Source organism: Schistocerca serialis, chromosome 1 (assembly GCF_023864345.2).
Source record: "Schistocerca serialis cubense isolate TAMUIC-IGC-003099 chromosome 1, iqSchSeri2.2, whole genome shotgun sequence".
NCBI lineage: Eukaryota > Metazoa > Arthropoda > Insecta > Orthoptera > Acrididae > Schistocerca > Schistocerca serialis.
Genome location: NC_064638.1, coordinates 663149933 through 663157428, shown reverse-complemented (window position 1 = coordinate 663157428; position 7496 = coordinate 663149933).

Genomic DNA, 7496 nt, shown 5'->3' with positions numbered 1-7496 from the left:
GTAGAAGTGTATCTGAACAGATAGTGAGTGCATCGAGCACTCTTAACGGTGGGCCTCCGCAGCCGACGACCCATGCAAGTGCCACTACATCTGAATTGCGACTGAAACGGGCACCTGGCCATCGGACTGGAGGCTGGTACAGTGACAGAGCGTTGCATGGTATGATAAACCCCGATACTTTATTCATCATGCTGATGGGAGGACGCTATTCCGTCGTCTTTCAGGTCTTGACACCTGCATTTCTGGACGGAGACAAACTGGCGGCTTCTCCATTATACTCTGGGGGACATTTACGTGGGCATCAAAGGTTCCAGTGGAGCTCTTGCAAGCCACCATGACGGCCAAGGAGTATCGTACACTGGTTGTAGACCACGTACACATCTTCATGACGATCATGTTTTTCGACGGCAGTGGCATTTTTCAGCAAGATAAATGCGCCATGTCACAAGCCCATGAGTGTGATGGAGTTGTTAGAGGAAGACAGTGGCGAGTTCCAGTTGATCTGCTGGCCCCCCAGCTCGCCAGATATGAACCCGACCGAACACATCTGGGATCTGATTGAACGCGGCTTCAGAGCTCATCACCCCCACGCTCGAACTTAACGGGAATTGGGTGACTCATGTGCGCACAAATGGTGCCAACTCCCTCCAACGACCCAGCAAGGACTCACTGCTTGCACGCCACGACGCGTCGCCGCTGTTATACGGGCCAAAGATGGACAGACCGGACTTTAGGTAGGTGGTCATTATGTTCCGTCTGCTCAGTGTACAAGACAGGCAAGATACCTTCAGACTTCACGAAGAATGTAATAATTCCAATTCCAAAAACGCCAGGTGCAGACAGATGTTAATGGCTGCAAAGTACTGACACGAATTATTCACAGAGGAGTAAAAAACACTGGTAGAAACCGAACACAGGCAAGTTCGGTTCGGCCTCCGGAGAAATGTAGAAACACGTCTTATTTTACACTATAACTATTGCTTCAAGACGTTATTTCGCCCATTTTCGGCTACTGTTTTGCATCCATCCGTAATGGCTACGAGGTCATGACCGTTAAATTCAATGTTGAAATGTAGGCTCAAGCACCTGTGCCAAATCACAAGCTTTAGAATTGACGCATATCAAAGGAGCACTCTTTCATCATCAGAATTATTGTAAATTGTAAATTTGTGGTAAGTTCTTATGGGACCAAACTGCTTAGGTCATCGGTCCCTAACCTTACACACTACTTAATCTAACTTAAATTAACTTACGCTAAGGACAACACACACACCCGTGCCCGAGGGAGGACTCGACCTCTGACGGGTGGAGCCGCTCAGAATCACTCTAAAAAGCCTTACACTTTCCTTATATCCATATCTTCCTAAAATATGCTTTATTATCATTCACCTCGTCAGTAAAATAAAATTAGTCGGCTTCTTCTGTACGTGAACGTAGATAATGAAACAGCAACAGATTGTCGCGTGTACGGAATACACTCGGAAACAAACACGCTTGTAGCGCGGCTGAGTACTTCGTTTGCATAATCAAGGAATCAAAGGTGCACTGGATGTGAATAGTATCACTGTAAAATATCTACTCACAGACTGTGACATTATAACACATCTACAAAAGTCTTAAACCAAGCTAGTTGGAATTATGGTGGAGGAGAATTTGCACTGGCTGTATTTAGCCGGCATGTGGAGGTGAGGTGGTGGCGTAAGATTTATGATCACCACATTTTGTGCCAATTTCCTGTATTAAATTCCAAACCTCTCAGCAGTGTCTCATGAAGTGAGGGCATGAGACAATTGATGGCAATCGGACCGCCGGATGATGATGTTAAGCTTGGCGGGCGGTCCCCTTGATGCAAAGAGTAGGCTATGCGAGGGTACCAGGCTTCACCCTCTTCCTTCCCTGCACCCTCTCCCTTCCCTACATCGTACACGCACTCATCACATCATTTACATTACACAGATACGCACTTGCACTTCGTAACAGGTCGAAGGAAGACACCGGTAAACCACTTCCAGTAGGACCTTGCCTGGACCGTCGAAGTTGGGTTCCTGCATATGCTCCCTTACGCTCATTCCCAGAGTATGGGACTACTTTTCACAAAAGATGTAAAAATGTTGTTTACCTCCTCTTCAATCTGTTTTTTCCGCTATTTATCGCATCCTCTAACTGTCCCGGTAGATCTAATTCCCAAACCCTATCCTCCGTAACCACCTAATCGGAAAATTACCCTGAACAATTAATCTAGGTATTGACTCATGAGAGTAACAACTTAGACCTGCTGATGTCAAAGAAGCTCACACTGCTCGACTCAGCGTGAGCAAGGAATCAGTGAGCATACTGTCGTTGAGTGTCATTGAATACTGCTGTAAATGGGGAAAGGTAGGAAGATATTTCCGTTTAACAAGAGCGACGAGAAACAGATTTAAGATTGTCTGACAGATCAACATAAAAATTTCGTCTCCAGCACTGACAATGTTGAGCGTCAATGGACAAAGTTCAAGAGCATTGAACAATACGCTTTAGACAGTTATATGGCAGCAATGTTGCGAGGGATGGAAAAGACGTGCTGCGGTTCGACAACCGTGTTAGAACGCTGCTTCGAACGCAAAAGAGGACTTCACTGCACATTTAAATGTAGCCAAAGCGTCATAGACAAGCAAAAACCAAACGAAGCTAAAATTGGCACAAGAAGAGCCATGCATGACCATTCAATGAATTAGACAACAAAGTTCTATCTACCGACGTAACAGGAAATCTTAAGAAGTTTCGGTCTTACGTTAAATCAGTAAACGGATCGATGACACTTGTCCACACAGTCTGTTATTGTAATGTCTTTGAAACTGAGGATGACACAGAAAAGGCCGAAATACTACACCTGTTTTTACCAAACTGTCTCACAGAAAAAGATACCTCTGTAATTCTTCCTTCATATTGTGAACGACAAAATCACAGATGTCGAAATAAGTGACCATAGGATGGAAAAGCAAATGAAATCGCTCAACAGAAGAAAGGCCAATGGAGCTGATGGGATACTAGTCCGCTTCATGGTAGAGTATGCAAAAGAACTTGCCCCTATTTTAGCAGCAATGTATCATAGGTCGCCGTAAGAGTGAAGGGTTTCTAATGACTGGAAAAAGCACAGGTCATCCCTCATTTAAGAAGGGTCGCCGAACAGACGCACATAACTATAGGCTTGTATGTCTGATGTCGGTTTTTTGCAGAATTTTGAAACATGTTTTGTGCTCGCGTATTATGATATCCCTGTAAACCAAAGATCGCATCAGAATATAACAATCGTGTGAAATTCAACTCGCTTTGTTCGCCCACGAGACCCCGAAAGCCTTAGACAACAGGCGCCCAGGTAGATGCTGTGTTCATTGACTTCCCGAAGGCGTTCGCTACAGTTCCCCAATGCAATCTAAGAAACAAAATACGAGCGTACGAAACACCAGACCAACTGTGTGATCGGACTGAAGAGTTTCTAGCGAACAGAACACAGCATGTCATTCTTAACGGAGAGAAGTCTTCGGACATAAAAGTAATTTCGGGAGTACTCCAGAGGGAGTGTTATAGAACCATTGCTTTTCAGTATATACTGTATAGAAATGACGTATTAGATAACATCGGAAGTTATATGAGGTTTTCCACGGATGATTCTGACGTATACAGAGAATCAGAGAATTCGCGACGCTAGAGAACTGTAGTGAAATGCAGGAAGACCCGAAGAAGATCGACGCTCCAACCACGCAGTGGCAACTGAACCTCAACATATACAAAGGTAATGATTGCGTATACATATACAGAAAGACCCTTTACTGTATAATTACAGAATTGCAGAACAGTCACTGGAAGCAGTTACTTCAATAAAACATCTAGGAGTACGCGTCCGGAGCGATTTGATGTGGAACGACCACATAAAATTAATTGCGAGTGACATTCACTGGAAGAATCTTCAGGTAATTTAGTACATCAACAAAGGAGGTAACTTAGAAAATAGCCGTTCGACTAATACTTGAATATTGTTCGTTAGTCTATCATCCGCAGTAGATAGGATTGATAGAGAAAACACAGAGGATCCACAAAAGAGCAGCAAGTTCCGTTACTGGTATATTATTTAGCAAGTGCGAAAGCATCACGGAGATGATCAATCAACTCCAGTGGAAGAGGTTGCTAGGGACGCGTTCTACTTCAAGGTGTGGTCTACTGTTTACGTTCTGGGCCCATACATTCCTAGAAGTCACCTAATGTATTGATTTCTCCTACGTACATATCACGAAAAGACCATGAAGATAGGAGAGATTTGAGTCCACACAGATGTTTATCGACAATTGTTCTTGCCGCGAAGCATTCGCGACCGGAACAGGAGAATGTGGAAGTGACACTGAGATGTAAAGTACGTTCCACCACGCGCCGTGAGTAAGGTGGCCTGCAGTACAGATGTAGATGTACCAGTGTGCGCAAAATTTTGTCTTCCTCAGTTCCCAACAAATAAAGCCAGTTTGATGAATGTGCGTGGGTACGGAAGACTTTTCGAAATTGTTAAGCCAAAAAGCATCTACTCACACTGCCTACACTATGTGATCAAAAGTATCCGGACATCCCCAAAAACGTACGTTTTTCATATTAGGTGCATTGTGCTGCCACCTACTGCGACGTACTCCACATCAGCGACCTCAGTAGTCATTATACATAGTGAGAGAGCAGAATGGGGCGCTCCGCAGAACTCAGAACGTGGTTAGGTGACTGGATGTCACTTGTGTCATACGCTGTACGCGAGATTTCCACACTCCTAAACATCCCTAGGTCCACTGTTTCCGACGTGATAGTGAAGTGGAAACGTGAAGGGGCACACAGCACAAATGCGTATAGGCCGACCTCGTCTGTTGACTCACAGAGACCGCCTACAGTTGAAGAGGGTCGTAATGTGTAATAGGTAGACACCTATCCAGACCATCATACAGGAATGCCAAAATGCATCAGGATCCACTGCAAGTGCTATGACAATTAGACGGGAAATGAGAAAACTTGGATTTCATGGTCGAGCGGCTGCTCATAAGTCAAACATCACGCCGGTAAATGCCAAACGACGCCTCGCTTGGTGTAATGACCGTAAACATTGGGCGATTGAACAGTGGAAAGATGTTTTATGGAGTGACTAATCACGGTACACAGTGTTGTGATCCGATAGCAGGGTGTGGGTATGCTGAATGCCCGGTGAACGTCATATGCCAGGGTGTGTAGTGCCAACAGTAAAATTCGGAGACGGTGGTGTTATGGTGTGATCGTGTTTTTCATGGAGGGAGCTTGCACCCCTTGTTGGTTTGCGTGGCACTATCACAGCACAGGCCTACATTGATGTTTTAAGCACCTTCTTGCTTCCCACTGTTGAAGAGCAATTCGGGGATGGCGGTTGCATCTTTCAACACGATCGAGCACCTATTCATAATGCACGGCCTGTGGCGGAGTTGTTACACGACAATAACATCCCGGTAATGGACTGGCCTGTACAGAGTCCTGAACTGAATCCTATAGAACATCTTTGGGATGTTTTGGAACGCCGTCTTCGTGCGAGGCCTCACCGACCGACATCGATACCTCTCCTCAGTGCAGCACTCCGTGAAGAATGGGTTGTCATTCCCCAAGAAACCTTCCAGCACCTGATTGAACGTATGCCTGCGAGAGTGGAAGCTGTCATCAAGGCTAAGGGTGGGCGAACTACGTACTGAATTCCAGCATTACCGATAGAGGGCGCCAGGAACTTGTAAGTCATTTTCAGCCAGGTTGTCGTACACTTTTGATCACACAGTGTAAGCTGACGGACCACATACGCCGACTTATTTTATTTTTAAGACTGGATGAATGATGTTGAAGCAGGTTTTAGGAAGACTTGATTACAAGGGAAATCACTAAGAATTTTTAATGTTTTCTTTATTTTTCTATTTTTATTACGTCTGTAAGATTCTTTCTGATGACGAAGGCTTTGCAACTCGTCAGTTCTAGTGTTACTGATATGAGAAAGTTGTTGGAGCTATATATGGTGATTCCGTGATGATGTTACAAACTTTCAGGGATAATGGAGAAGGGTAAATATATCAGTTCGAGTTACGGAATCCTAGTCCGGAAAGACCGAATGTAAAGGTGTAATCTAAAATCTAGCTAAGTTCCTCCTTGGGCCTCGCAGCGCTCGTAGTAAGTATCCCAACTTCCGAACCCTGATCATGTCTTACAAGGTTCCCGCTAAATACTCCTCAATACCCTGAGATAGTTTCCCTGTTGATGGACCAGTAACGGCGCACTTAACTTGATGTCAGAGACACCAAAACTCATAAATCTATGGTACAGTAATAATGAATCCCATTTACGCCACAAGTTTCGTAAACTGTACATTTATAGCAGTTGTTGAAAATGGCGTTCCCTAGCGTCAGTGCGGGCAGGGCACCGTCGCACAAAGCTCTGTTGTGCTCATTCTAATATCCGCAGCGTCGTTCGAACACTGTCGCAGACAGTGAGAACTCTTTCTGACAGATCCTCTTCAGTCTCGATAGGCGTCTCGTATGCAAGACTTTTCATATGGCCCCACAAAAAGAAATCAAGTGGGGTGAGATCATATGAACGTATGGGCCACGAAACAGGACTTCCTCTACCTATAGGCTTCTCAGTGAATATCTGATCCAGGTGTTCACGAACCCTCAGTCTAAAGTGAGGTACAGCTCCATCATGTTGGAACCACATCCGTTGACGACTACCACAAGTTGAATACGTCCAAGAACATGGATAGTATGTCTGTCATAAACACTGTGTACACTGGTCCACTGTCGGAGGCATCAGAACAGTTTTCTCTTATAACTTTGACTCAGTTATTTCTGAACCATGGACTCGTAGTTCAAATTGATACATTCACCCTTCTCCATCGTCCCTGAAAGCTTGTAACATCAACAAGGAATCACTCGGTATTTTGCCATTGACTCCACTAGTGTGTTGTACGCTCATGCGTCACGACGGTGCAATTTCGCGGCGCAGCGACTATTACGGGGGCGGCGCGTCGTCCTGGGACGGACGGCGAGCGACGGCCGCGCGCCGTGGCTCGGTCGCTGGCCCGGCCGGCTCTGTATGCACACGGGACAATATCTGCCGGGCCGGCGCGCCGGATGTGTCCACACGGCGCAATATTGCTACACTGACATACATAAATATTGGCGGGCGCAAATATTGACGGCGCAGCGCGCTGTTTGAGCAGCAATATCATTCCGCCATTAGCGCCGCTGCCGCCGCCGCCGCCGCCGCCGCCGCCGCCAACCCTTGCCCGCCCGCTGCCGGTCTGCGGGCCTCGCCATAATCCCCGCCCCAAAGCCGCTTCCGAGCCCGTGACGCAGACGCGGACGCACCCCTGCTTCCGGCCTGCCTGCGCCGCATTAAGTGCGTCCCGCATCAGCGCAGGCCGTGAAAGCCGCTCCTCTCGCGCTCTGCACTCGTCCTACCTACATCTGCGACTCACTGAC